Here is a 13,963-nt window from a genome sequence, read left to right as displayed (position 1 = left end):
TTGTCTTTCCATGATATTAGAAAACTTAGAGAAAAGAAAATGTTTTCAGGTAAGAGATTATAATAAAATCATACTAATTATGCTGCTTTTAGTATAAATTCAACATAAAAATATCTGAGCTACATATATTTGGTCTAGAGTTTAAGCTGCTGGCTATCAGAGATGATATTTGTTTAAAATAACATGTATCAGCTGCTGAATAGATAAAATGTGGTGTATACCTATAATGTATTTATTATTCAGCAATAAAAGGAAATGAAGTAGCCCAGCCGGTGTGGCTCGGTTGGTTGGAGGGTCATCCCATGCACCAAAAGATTTCAGGTTTGATTCCTGGTCAGGGCACATCTCTAGGTTGTGATGTTGATCACAGGTTGGAGCTCATGTAGGAGGCAACCAATCAATGTTTCTCTCTCTCCCTCTCTCTCTCATCAAATATATATATTAATTTAAAAAAATGAAAATACTTAAAAAAAATGAAGTACATGCTACAACATGTATCAACCTAGAATATATGCTAAGTAACAAACCAGTCACAAAGGACCACATATGAAAGATTAGTGATTACCTAGGGCTAGATGGGAGAATGAGGGAAGTTAAGGCTACTAATGTGTATGGGGTTCCTTTTGGGAGAAATTAAAGTTCTAAAATTGATTGTGGTGATGGATACATGGCTCTGAATAAACTAAAAGCCATTGAATTGCACACTAGGTGAACTGTATGGTTTCTATATCTCAATAAAGCTGTTAAAATTAAATTTGTGACGGAAAGGAAACAGTTTTTAAATTGGAAACCTCATATTCTAATGTAGACTGGTCATTTTGAACAACTTAGGCCAGAAACAATAAAGGAATAGTTGCTGAGTACTGTAACTACTGGGTGCCAGTCACTGAGATAATGGACTGTGATCCTCAGCTTATTCATCTACATAATGAAGAGGCGTGTTACAGAATTGGTAAAAATTTCTTGCAATTCTATAATCCTTTGATTTTCCTTTGTAGGTGGGAGTTAAAGACAGGAGAGAAGGCCTTGAGATACATTCCCGTTAGTCAGCTCCTGATTATGTAGGCGGTAATATTAACTCCTGTATTCAACAGTGTGGATACATTTCCAGCACTGACATCTAATCCCAAGGGCTGAGAATATTGCTCAAGACTAAGAGTAAACTGTGGCTGGGTAGTTAAGTTGGTTGAAGCATCCCAACACGCCAAGGTGCCAAGGCTGGGATCCCCAGGCAGGGCACCTATAAGAATCAACCAATGAATGCATAAATATGTAGAACAGCAAACTGATATTTCTCTCATTCTCTCAAATCAATACTTTTATTTTTTAAGACTAAGAGTCATTCAGGAAAAAGGTCATGTTATGGACTTCAGAGTAAATGTTTACACTTGATTCCTAAAAGGAAGTAAGTTCCATTTTAAGAGATTCTTTGGCCTTGGAAAAATAGTGAGAACACTAATGGAGCAGTGGAGGGGAGGAGTTATTGAGGGCAGGAAGGGAGGTGTTTCTTCCTAAACACAATAACTATAATCACTGGAAGACTAAAATTACTAGTCTTGTTGTTTGTCTAGCCTTCTGGAACTTTTACAATTACTGTATTTCTACGTGAATCAAGTTCTCTGGCTTCACCAGCTACATTTTGAAAGAGAAAGAGAAAAAGGCTCCCTGTGCACAAGGCCCTCCACTTAAGTCACTGTGAAATGATAAATGATTCATCACCCCTTCAAACTAGACTGTGCTTGGTGGTAGGAGAAGCGGAGTTTGCTACCCCCAAATATGCCTATTTGGGATAATGATTATTTTAAGCTTATTATTTTAAAGTAACAAAAAACTCAGAAAGAATCTTTGACCTTACCCTTTCCTGCCTAAAAGAATTTAGATAGAGGGCCTGCTCCAGGAAGGGAGTTATCATCATAGATAACTATAGTTTAATTTTTAGTTTGTGATAGACAGGGAGGAACCTAGCCAGGCCCTTTTGATCAAAGTCCTGTCTGTGTCCCATTGTTAAAGGTGGCCCAGCAAACATTTATTTACCAAATACTTGTTTTTCCATTTCCATGTAAATTGCCATCCTGCCCTCTATAGCCCAAAACCACGACTGCCCCTTCTCCTTAGTTCAAGATGGTTCAAGATGGCATGTAAGCCTTAGAGGACTTCCCAATCTGTCCTCAGTTCCCACCTTCTTCTGACTTGCATTGAGTGGAAGAAGAGAAGGCCCATCACCCACCTATCAGTATCCTTGTTACACATAGAGCTGAAATTCATCCTGGAGATGAAAGACATATTTTCTTTCTTTTTTTTAAAAAATATTTTATTTATTAGAAAGGAAGGGAGGGAGAGAAGAGAGGGAGAGAAATATCAATATGCGAGAGAAACAGTTGGTTGCCTGGCCTGCAATCCAGACATGTGCCCTGACCAGGAATTGAACCACCAGGAATTGAACCAGCAACCTTTCAGTTCACAGGCTGAAACTCAAGCCATTGAGCCACACACACCAGCCAGGGCTGAAAGACATATTTTCAAAACAGTGGGTTGGTTGGGTGACCCCCCCGACCCCGATCCATTATAGACAAAATGCATACTCACTATAGGAAATCTGGTATATACAGAAAAGTGCACAGAAGATAATTAAAATCACCAACATGCCCCCATCTCCCAAATATCACGATTACCATTTAACAATCTGTAAGGTGATCCAGGAAGTTTTCATCATCCTTATGGGAGAGGAGTCAAGTGCAAGTGGACTTGCTTTTTCTGGAGCAAGTAAGCATCCAGTAAGACTCCCCAGCAAAAAAACCTGAATTTTGTCCCTCCACCCCACCCTCTCACTTAAGTCTCCTAGGTAAATAGATGAAAAAAAGATATACTAGATTAGAAATTTAGGAAACATCAGACAACCTGGAGCCCATTCCAAAAAAAAAGTCCTTAAATAGATATTATTGTGGATGACATTGGAAGTCCGTTCTAGTTTATAAATTAATTTTAGCACACTTATTATCAGTCATGCTGGGAAAGGAATGGAGATGAGAAGAAACTAATTTTCCTAAATGCCTATTAGTTGGTATATATGATTTTGGAGGAATGTCTCAATTACCCAAAGCATCACTTCTGAAATCCACCATCTTTAGAAACTCAGTGTAACTCAGCCAACACTTCTTATTTTTTTAAATCTTTTTTGAAAGTTTATTTACTTATTTTTAGAGAGAAAAGAAGGGAGAGGAAAAGAGAGGGAGAGAAACATTGATCAGTTACCTCATGTATGCACCCCAACCTGGAACCAAACCTGCAACCCAGGCATGGGCCCTGACTGGGAATTGAACCAGTGACCTTTCGCTTTGCAGAATGACATCCAACCAACTCAACCACACTGATCAGGGCAACACTTCTTATTAAATGCTGGGTCCTGTGCTGGGTTCAAGATGAAGGAGCTAGACCTTGGTCTAGCACCTTCAGGCACAATACTTGCCCTCAGGACAAGCAGTCTAGTAAGGGACAGACCTGGGAAGCACAGATTGCTTGGAAGTACAACCATTTCACATACAAAGTGAAATGATAATAAAGAGGAAAGAATGGTTAACTCTGTTTGGAAGCCATTTAGGTCATGGCCTCCTGGAGGATTTTGCCAAGGGGAAAGTAATCTGGTAAATACAGAAGACTTGGCTTAGAGGTTAACTCAGAGATTCAGAAAAACACAGAAATTTGATTTGTTTTGTCTGACCCTAATCTGGCCTGCTTCCCAAGACCTGAGTCACAGAGTGGCCTAATCAAAGGAAAGCTTGGACTGAAGGAAATTTTGAAATGGTCCCTTTAGGTCACAGGCAGTCTCTAGAATGCTGAGTATTTAAGCTGACTTCTCCTCCCACTGCCCCTCAAGAGTATTCAGCGTATGGGGGAGAAGCTGTCCTCTGCCATTTAATGGAGGTGGATAAGGTAAATGGGGTCTTTGGATCCATGCTTGAGCTTTGTTCTCTGTCTTCTGATCTCTATGCAATGTTCCTTGCCTGCCTGGTCTCTATATACAGCTGGTGTTCAAAGTTGAAATTTCAAGCTACTGGAACTCAGGGTTCATTCTCTTGGTATCACCCCCTGTCTAACTTGTCCTGCTCTGACTCTGATGTTACGTGAGACATCTATGAAGCCTGGCTGCGATGGCAGCATTCCCTGCAGCCCTCATTCAGAGTTACTGCTGCCTACCACCCACCCCCACCCTAAGTTCTCAGGCTATGTTTGTGTTACTTGAATTAATGGGTCCATTTGCCTTGTGCATCGAAGCCCAATAAGACATGACAGGGGTATATATGAATCTCTTAAGGGGGTAGACCCCAAGTTCTGGAGGAGCATATGCTTTGCCAAGAAGCACAAGAAGGGTCTGAAGAAGATGCAAGCCAACAATGCCAAGGACATGAGTGCCCATGCTGAGTCTATTAAGGAGCTTGTAAAATCCAAAGAGGTCAAGCTCAAGATCCCAAAGGGCGGGAACCACAAGCTGAATTGACTTACCTACATTGTTCACCCTAAGCTTGGGAAACATACTCGTGCACATCGCTAAGGGTCTCAGGCTCTGCCAGCCAAAATCCAAGGCCAAGGTTCAAATCAAGCCCTAGGATGCGGCTGTTGCTGTGGCTCAGGCTCCCACAAAGGAAGACTGTACAGTAGAGGCTTCTGTTTGCCAATGTGAGAACGGAAGGACTGGTGTAACCCCTGGGTTGCTGTCTGCATGGGGCTGGTCCTCCTGTGCTATTTGTACAAATAAACCTGAGGCAGGGTCTGTGACCAAAAGAAAAAAAATCAACTTCTATTCCTTAGAAAAGTACAAAAAAAACAGCACTAAGGACAAGGCCAATCCACAGCAGAGAACAGGATATAAACAAACTAAAACACAGTAACATACTAGTGAATGTTTTCTTATGTGTTTTTTGTAATTTTATTTTTTGTTTGTTTTTTCTTTTTTTCTAGTGAATGTTTTCTTTAAAAAAAAAAATGTTTTCTGTTTAAGGTACACAGCTTATCTAAAATAAAACAGAGCTCTGGCTGGTGTGGCTTAGCGGATTGAGTGCTGGCCTGTAGACTGAGAGGTTGTGAGTTTGATCCCGGTCAGGGCACAGGCTGAATCCCTGGTTGGGGATGCGTGGAAGTCAACCTATTGATGTTTCTTTTCCTCTTTCTCCCTACTTTCCCCTCTCTAAAAATAAATAAATAAAGTCTTTTAAAAAGTAAAATAGAAAAAGAGGAGCTGATTGAGAACAAGATGTGGTGTCTGGTCAGAAGGGAAATAATTCACAGAGCCTCTATGACCTTTGTCACTTTTTTCTTCCACATTCTCCTGTATGAAAATGACTCAGCCCTAATACTAGTGGCTTATTTTTAGTAGGGTCAACAGAGCTAATTGAAAACTTAAGCATAGTAACTATTGCCACTTGATAGCCTCACACATCGGAAGTGGGGAACAGATACTTATTTGTTCATATCAGTTTGATATGTGTGACTCCAGGGGCAACAGAGGGTCTGCCTCTTTCAAGATATGTATTTGCTCTTTCCTTCTGCCACAGTGCTAGAAGTTCTTGGTCAGACAATTTCTCATTTGGACATGAGATTTCAGCATTAGCAGTTCCCTTAGCCAGTGTGGAATGAAGTCTTAATTCCCACATTTTATAACTGAGGAATCATCCACAGTTACATATAAAGTTATGGCTGTTTCTAACAAGTATCTAGAGCTCTGAACTCTCAGATCAGTGTCCCATTCGGTCTCCCTTTTTAAAAAATTCATAAGTCAAAAGCCAAATAACATGTTTGACATAAGACCATAGGTCTGGAAGAAGAAGACATATCCTGGGCTGATGTCCATTCTAATGTAATGTAGTGTTACATATAGAGGAATAACATTCTGTTGTCCACTATCAGATTACCAGAAATCAAGATTCAGAAGGACGTATTTTTTTAAAGAGATTTTATTTACTTATTTTTAGAGAGACTGGAAGCGGGGGGAGTGAGAAAGGAAAAACGGGAAACATCAATGTGTGGTTGCCTCTCACAAGCCCCTAACTGGGGACCTGGGCTGCAACCCAGGCTTGTGCCTTGACTGGGAATCAAACCAGTAACCTTTTGGTTTGCAGGCTGGCACTCAACCCACTGAGCCACACCAGCCAGGGCCAGAAGGATGTATTCTTTACTGCTTTGTAAAAATGTAAAAATTCAAATTCAGCCAAGCAAGAAGCAATAAATAACAGTGAAAGAGTACAAGGGGTCTGGAGCTAGCTGCTGAGGTCTGAATTGTGCTTCTGCCACTTACTAGCTGTGACATCTTGAGCAAGTTACTCTCTGTACCTCAGTACCCTCATCTGTAAAGAGGTTGAGAGTAAGAGTACACATTTCAGAGGGTTGTTGTGAAGATTCAATGAATTAATACACATAAAGCACAACAGTGCCTGGCACATAAATATTTGATAAATTTAGGATAAGATTATTAACTGTTATAGAATTATTAGCAAGGTGCCAAGCCCAGCTCCCTTTCCTATGGGCCTCTCTTCTTACTATAAGTCACTGTTTCAAAATCATGCCCACTGTGTCTACAGCACTGTTCATTCTCTTAGAAGGTTCTTCATTTTCTTCTCAAGGTTTATGCAGGGATGACTTTGTCCCTTGAAAACCACAGAAGCCAGGTATGTTCTGGGGGAAATGGCCCAGCTGGGACTTGTAGCCTTGACATGAGAAAAAACCTTGCCGTTACTGGACATGATTACCCTATTGAAGAGCAGCCTTCAAGAATATTACTGAGCCCTGGCTGGTGTGGCCCAGTGGATTGAGTACTGGCCTATGAACCTAAAGGTCGTGAGTTCGATTCCTGGTCAGGGTATATGCCTGGGTTGCGGACCAGGTCCCAATTGTGGGTGTGCAAGAGGCAACCAATCAGTGTTTCTCTTACATGTTAATGTTTCTCTCCCTCTCTTTCTCCCTCCCTTTTCCTCTCTCTAAACATAAATAAATAAATACTACTGAGCTGAGCTGTCTTCAAATAGCTTGTCATGTTGGGGGAGATTAGAGGAAGGATTATAACCAAAGGTACAAGGAGGTATATATTTTTTCTCAATAAAAGGTTTTTTTTGTTGTTGCTTGTTTGTTTTTTTTGACCATGGCAGGGTAGATGAATTGGTTAGAGCTTTGTCCTAATATGCCAAGGTTGTGGGTTCAATCTCCTGTCAGGGCACATGCAAGAATCAACCAATGGGAAAAAATAAAAGAATCAACCAGTAAATGCATAAATAAGTGGAAGAACAAGTCAATAGGTTGCCTTCCATATGCACCCTGGCCTGGGATTGAACCCACAACCTAGGTATGTGCCCAAATGGAAATCGAACAGGTAACCTTTCAGTTATGGGATAATGCTCCAACCAACTGAGCCACGCCAGCCAGGGCTTGACAAAACTCTTATTAATGGAAAGGGCATCCACTCAAATCTGTGCAACATACCTTACTAAACAACATGTGTTTGTCATATTTTTCCTAGTCACCTTTCCCTAACTTCCTCTGCCCAGAAACCCCAAACCCCTTCTCCTTTGTTTAGTCTATGATGATGGCATATAAGCCTAAATTCTAAAGCTGCTCCTTTGGGTTGCTCATCACTGGTACTTCCAAGTGTATATGTGGCATGCACATTTTGATAAACTTCCATTTGTTTTCTTTTGTTAATCTGTCTTGGCTAGTCTAATTTATAGGGTCCCAGCTATAGAACCCAAGACGGGTAAAGGAAAATATTTTTTTTCATCCCCTGCGACTGGAAAGAGGTATGCAAACAACAATAATTTTTACATTGATCGTATTAATTTTTCTTACCTTCAACTTTCCTTAAATACTGCTCTTGAGGTGTATTTAACAAAGAACAAAAGCATTACACTAATACTCCGATCAGAATGTGAATGAACCTTGGCAAAGGAAGACTCACTTCTACAAGAGGGTTTTGGGGCCCTTTCCAAGAGGTCTTTTTGTCTGACCTATATTAAACTGTCCTAGGGAGACAGTGATGGGGGAACTCAGCAGTTAAATGTTTTTAGCTTTAGTTATAGTTAATAGGTTTAGTGATTAATGCATGTAGAAAGCTGTTGTTCCAGGAACTGGAATGCATGACCAGACCTACCCTGACTCCAGGAGGCCTGCAAGCAATTCAACCTTTGTGCCCCAGGAGGACTGTGATCAAGATGATATCTAGGCCTCCGTGCTCCAGGAGGAAATATCCACCAACCAGGATGCAGATAATCACTTGTCAGCAGAAGAATGGATGCTAGGGAAACTGATAACTGCAGCTTTGATGTGATTAACTCTTTTCCAAACCCCTTACCAACCCTTTTCTTCTCCTTATAAAAAGGTTGGTCTGAGATGAGATGTTAAGATGGTTTTTAGGGCACATAACCCACCATCTTCTCAGATCACCAGCATCTGAATAAAGCATCCATAAAGATTCAATCCTTGTCTCTACTTATTGATCCTGGTAGTGACAGGCAGCACGAATGCCAACTTTCCCCAATTCAATAGTGGACCAGGGGTGGCCCTTCAAAACAGCTTCCAGAGAATTTGTTCTGCCTGCTTTTCCTCCTTCAGTATTTCTTCCCTTGTTTCCCTCTTTTTATCTCACTCCAGAGAAAGTGTTTCTTGCTCTTGTGGATGAAAAGGGGCCATATACTAAACCTGACAAGCTCATGGGAGGCCTGTGTGGTGGCCTTACAAACTCAGAGACCTAAAGTAACCACATAGGATGGTTTGAAATTAAAACCTTTTAACCAAAAGCAGGTCATGGTAAGCAGTCACGTTCTGGGCTATAATATTCCCTGACAAAGGTCAGTGTTGAGCTTAATTGAACTTGTCTATTGTCTTTTTGCATCTATGATAAAATACCTTTTGAAAGTCAAATTTCTTTTTTCCAGAATCCTCAAAGCACAAGCACCCTACCAGAGCAGAAACCACAAATCCCCCTCATCGTTATTATCATTTTAATTGTTCACTTTTTACTATCCTGTATCCACCAATGTAAAAGAAGTATGTGTCTATCATTTTACTTTTTATCCAATTCTGGAGGTTTCCCCCGCTTTGCTTTCTCCCACCTCCCTAATCTATCACCAATGGATTTTATGTAACTCTCCTACGTCTTCTCTTTTGACTGTAATGTATAAAATAAAATGCAAGCATTTACCCCTGTGGCTCAGTTGGTTGGGCGTTGTCCTGTAAAGTGAAAGGTCACCGGTTGGATTGCCAGTTGGGGTTGTGGGTTCGGTCCCTTGTTGGGCACATACAAGAGGCAACTGACCAATGTTTCTCTTTCACATCAATGTTTCTCTCCCTCTCTTTTTCCCTCCCTTCTCTCTCTAAAATATGTAAAATGTTTTAAATAAATGAGTTAATTAATAAACAAATAATAAAAATATACTAAGGTGCAAAACAGCCAGTTTTTGGAGCATTTTCTCAATCCATTAAGGTTTTGCTTCCTAGCAATTATCGTCAGTTTGGCCCAAATAAACTCACAAAAATTCTTACAGGTTTGGATGTTACTTACATTGACACTCTCAACTCCAAATTAAAAAAAAAAAAATTTTATCCTCGGCCAAGGACATTTTTTTTCCCCCATTACTTAGAGAGTCTAGAGAAACATTGATGTGAGAAAGAAACATTGATTAGTTGCCTTTTCATATGTGCCTTGACCAGGGATCAAACCTGCAACCTGAGTGTGTGCCCTGACCAGGAATCGAACCCATGACACTTTTGTCTATGCGATAGTGCTCCAACCAATTGAGCTACAGTGGCCAGGGCAATAACTCCAATTTTAACTACAGAAAGTTTAGGGAGTCTTTGCAGACTACTCTTGGCTGGGTAGCCCCTGGAAAATGACCAGATACAAAACTAAGTAAGCCTGGGGCTGTGGGAGAAAACAGTAGAATTGTGAGGCAAGCTACTGATAGGGCAGAGTCACAGTCACCTGACAGGAGATAGAACACTCCAAAGAACAACAGTCAGATTAAACTATAATTTGTGAATTTAGAGGTAGAAGGTTAAAGTCCAAGGTAAAAGTGGATGGGCTGTGACTAGGCTGGGGAAGGAAGAAAGATTACAGGGTAGGAGACATTTATGAGAAGAAGGCAAAGAAATTTCCTGCTCACAGAATGCTACCTGTTCCTCCATGTTTCCCAGATCCCTTAGACTTACAAGGCCATTTGACTAATTCTGGTCAATGGGCTGGAAAGAACAGTGATAGCTGCCACCTCCAGGCCGAACCTACTATTAAGAGCTGAGTGACGCTTCAGCTCTCTCTGCCCTGTTGTGGTACACATAGGCTTTGTCTTGAGATGGCAGAGCTACACACTGGAAAGAGCTAGGATTTCAGAGTCGGTGCAAAGTAGGAAATTACTACAGAGATGCTGGCCCTGCAGCAGATTCTGGGTAACTTTGGTTTCGTTCAGTGCAGTATACTGAATGTTTATGCCTGCCCCTCCAACAATCCATATGTTGAAATCTTAACTACACAGGTGATGGCATTAGGAAGTAGGGCTTTTGGTAGATGACTAATAGTTACTAGGGTGGAGTTCTTATGAACGGGATTAGTGTTCTGCTAAAAAAAGACCTAGGAAGTTCCAGTGAGAAGACAGACTGCTATGAATGAGAAAGGGGATTCTGTCAGCACCATGATCTTGGACTTCCCAGTGTCCAGAACCATGAGAAATCAATGCTTGTTGTTTATGTGCACACAAAAAAGGGGGTTCTATGGAAAGTAACCTCACAGGGTGACCTGATCATAAATTACTAACAGGGCAGGGGCAGGTCATGGCGGGTGGTCACACTCCAGGCCTGTGGCTTCTTCAGTGAAAGGTTTTATGCAAGCCCTGTCCATTGTTCTTGTGCATCTAAGCTTTCACACCTTTGAAATTCCAGAAGTAATAACCCTCAAAGGCACAAGCACCCTCAGGAGAGCACAGCACCTTAACTATCCTGTAATCCAATCCCTGCCTTGCTTTCTCTCATCTTCCTGTAATCTTCCATACATTTTCTCATTTTATTTTATTTTTAAATTATTTTTTAGCCCTGACCAGTGTGGCTCAATGGATTAGGCTAACTGAAAGGTCACTGGTTAGATTCCTGGTCAGGGTACATGCCTGGGTTGTGGGCCAGGTCCCTAGTTAGGGGCCTGCGAAAGGTAATCGTGCGACAACCATGCCCGAGACAATCAATCAATGTTTCTCTCCCCTTCTTTGTCCCTCCCTTCCCCTCTCTCTAAAAATTAATACATAAAATTTAAAAAAATTATTTAAAATTGATTTTAGAGAGAGGAAGGGAGAGAGGGAGAGCAAGTGAGAGAGAAATATCGCTCTGTTGTTCCACTTATTTATGCCTTCATCAGTTGATTCTTATATGTGTACTGACCTGGGATTGAACCCACAACCTTGGGGTATTGGGACAGGGACAATCCTCTAACCAACTGAGCTACCTGGCCAGGGCAAATTCCCTCCTTATTTTCAAAAGCATAAAAGAAACTGCAATACTGTTGTTCTCCAAAGCATTTGAGGTCTTGCTTCCTGACAAATGTAAAAATTCTCTAGATTTGGATGTTTCTAATATCAGTACTTACAAGCTGATGTAAAGGTTTTTTTGATTGTTTCTTTGTTTCGTTTTAGCCTATGGTAGTTTTGTTACAGCAACCTGAATAGATTAAGAGATTAGGCCACTGAAACTTGGGGATTGATTATTTTTTTTCTGCAGCACAACCTAGCCTATTCTGACTAACAGAAAAGGCACTGCAATCATAGTATTATATAAGTTACAGATTATGTGACATTCAGTCCCAATTTGGAGAGGCTGAAGAGAGAAAGGAGAAACTTGCTGAACCAGTCTAGTATCACAATCATCATCAGTAAAGACAAAAGATACCAGGTGCATGTCAGACTCCCAGTAGTGGTCCTAGATAGTTCAACTATATGAAAGCAAGAGGGAGATTAATGCTAAACCACTGCTTTCAATATTGAGCCTGTTCAGTCACATAATCCTTCCCTCCTGAGAGTTTTATCCTGAAAGACTATACCAGGGTCAGGGCAAGTGGAGAGACTGTTACAGGCAAAGAGCCCATGTTTTTGCTAAAGGCTTTATTATATCTAAGCTTAGAAAGTTGAAACAAGAGGAGATTTGTAAGAGAATGTAAAAATAAACGGAACCGAGGAGTTTACGGAGAAAAGATCAATGCTATTAGTGTCATTGTTCACAGGCAAGAAAATGTAAGGGTGTCACAGGAAGGCAACATAGTTGAATAGGAAGAAAAAAGATGAGTGATATAATTTGGGTTAGATTGTGACTTTTAAGGTTTTGTTACAGAAACAGGGGAGTCCAAAAAAACCCAGAGTTTTTGGCTGGGGGATGAGGAGAAGGAAGCAGCTTTTAGAATGCTTCCACATGCCTGAGGCTGGTGGCTAGTGTCTTTTTTATGCAAAATGGCTTTAATGCATCCAAAGCCTCAGGTAGATGGGAGGGGACTTGGACCAGGGGATGGTATGGTGAAAGCACACAGATCCTGCGTGGGGTTCTGTGAATGGTCAGAACTGGTTACTGCACCCACTACATCAGAGGACGTAGTCAGGGATTTAAAAATAAGCGGCAGACATTTTAGCCAGGCTGACTGTGCGGATTTGACTGGGAACAGACTGACTGTGTGGATTACAAAAGGATTAACTATGCAGTTTCCAAGGAGGCTAAGAATCCACGAGGTTCTGGATTAAAAGCTGGTGGACCCCATAACACAGACGAGGTCTCCCCAATCAGGATTGAATGATTGGCAGCTGCTGGTAAAGCTGAACTGTGTTTGGAAAGTAGGGAAAGGGTTTCTCTGACTTTTCTAAAACTAGCCTGGTTTGGTAGGGGGGGAGGCAAGGATATGTGTTTATGGGTGTTTTAAAGAGCATAAGACTTAACAACAGAAATCCGCAAATAACTAAATCCATATATCTGTTAAATAAACTATTCTTTTTCTTTTCACTAAACTCTGGTATTGAGAGTTATAATTTTGGCGGCGGGCAATCGGGCCCCTGACTAAAGAGTCCGTGGGTTTGTTTTCAACTGGAGCAGCCCAGGGGTTCTGTAACAGTTTCACTGGGCCAGAGAAATCTATGATTTCTGAGGAAATCATAGCATATGGTGCACAGTATATGGCAGTTAAGCATGTGAGCTTAGAGCAAGAGTCAGATGGAGTCACAGCCAGGCTCTGCCACTCCCTAGTTCTGTGGCCTTGGCTCAGTGCCTTAACCTTTGTGTCTAGGTTTTCCCACCTGTAAAATAGGAATTAGAACAGTGCCCACCTCACATGGTTGTTGCACCAGACAATGTGAGGAGTGTCTCAGGACTTCCTTCCTCAATCAGCAAATAACACAAGTTTCCCAAAAACCTCTCTCTCTCCCTCCCTCGGGGATCAGAGCCTCAGATGACTAAGCCAGTAGTTTCCATGTGTATAGTCTAGAGCCAGAGGCAGACAGATGAGCTGTGTGTAGTTTTTGTGAAACAGAGGCAATTACCTTCACTGAAAGAGCCTGCCCTGGCTGGTGCGGCTCAGTGGACTGAGTGCTTGAGTGCCAGCCTGCAAATTGAAGGGTTGTTGGTTCAATTCCTGGCAGGGCACTGGTCTGGGTTGCGGGCCAAGTCCCCAGTTGGGGGTGTGCAAGAGGCAAATGGTGATGTATCTCTCACACATTGATGTTCCTCTTCCTCCCTTCCCTCTCTCTAAAAAATAAATAAAAGTGAAATCTTAAAAAAGATCCTGCTGTTGGATTTGTTGTTTGACTCTGGAGTCAAAGGTAGGAGGGTTCATACTTCATTCTTGATTATGGGCCATGACAATTCCCTGGGGGCTCATTACCAATTACTGTTATGAATGTTCTCTCTTTACAATGCATCCCAAGATGCCTTTCTCTTTCTCACATGTGGGTTTATTGCATTAGTTGCTCTG

The sequence above is a fragment of the Furipterus horrens genome, unplaced genomic scaffold (genome assembly GCF_987537825.1).
Source record: "Furipterus horrens unplaced genomic scaffold, mFurHor1.1.pri manual_scaffold_11, whole genome shotgun sequence".
NCBI classification, from domain to species: domain Eukaryota; kingdom Metazoa; phylum Chordata; class Mammalia; order Chiroptera; family Furipteridae; genus Furipterus; species Furipterus horrens.
The sequence above is the reverse complement of the archived record's forward strand: the minus strand, read 5'-3'. Positions refer to the sequence as shown.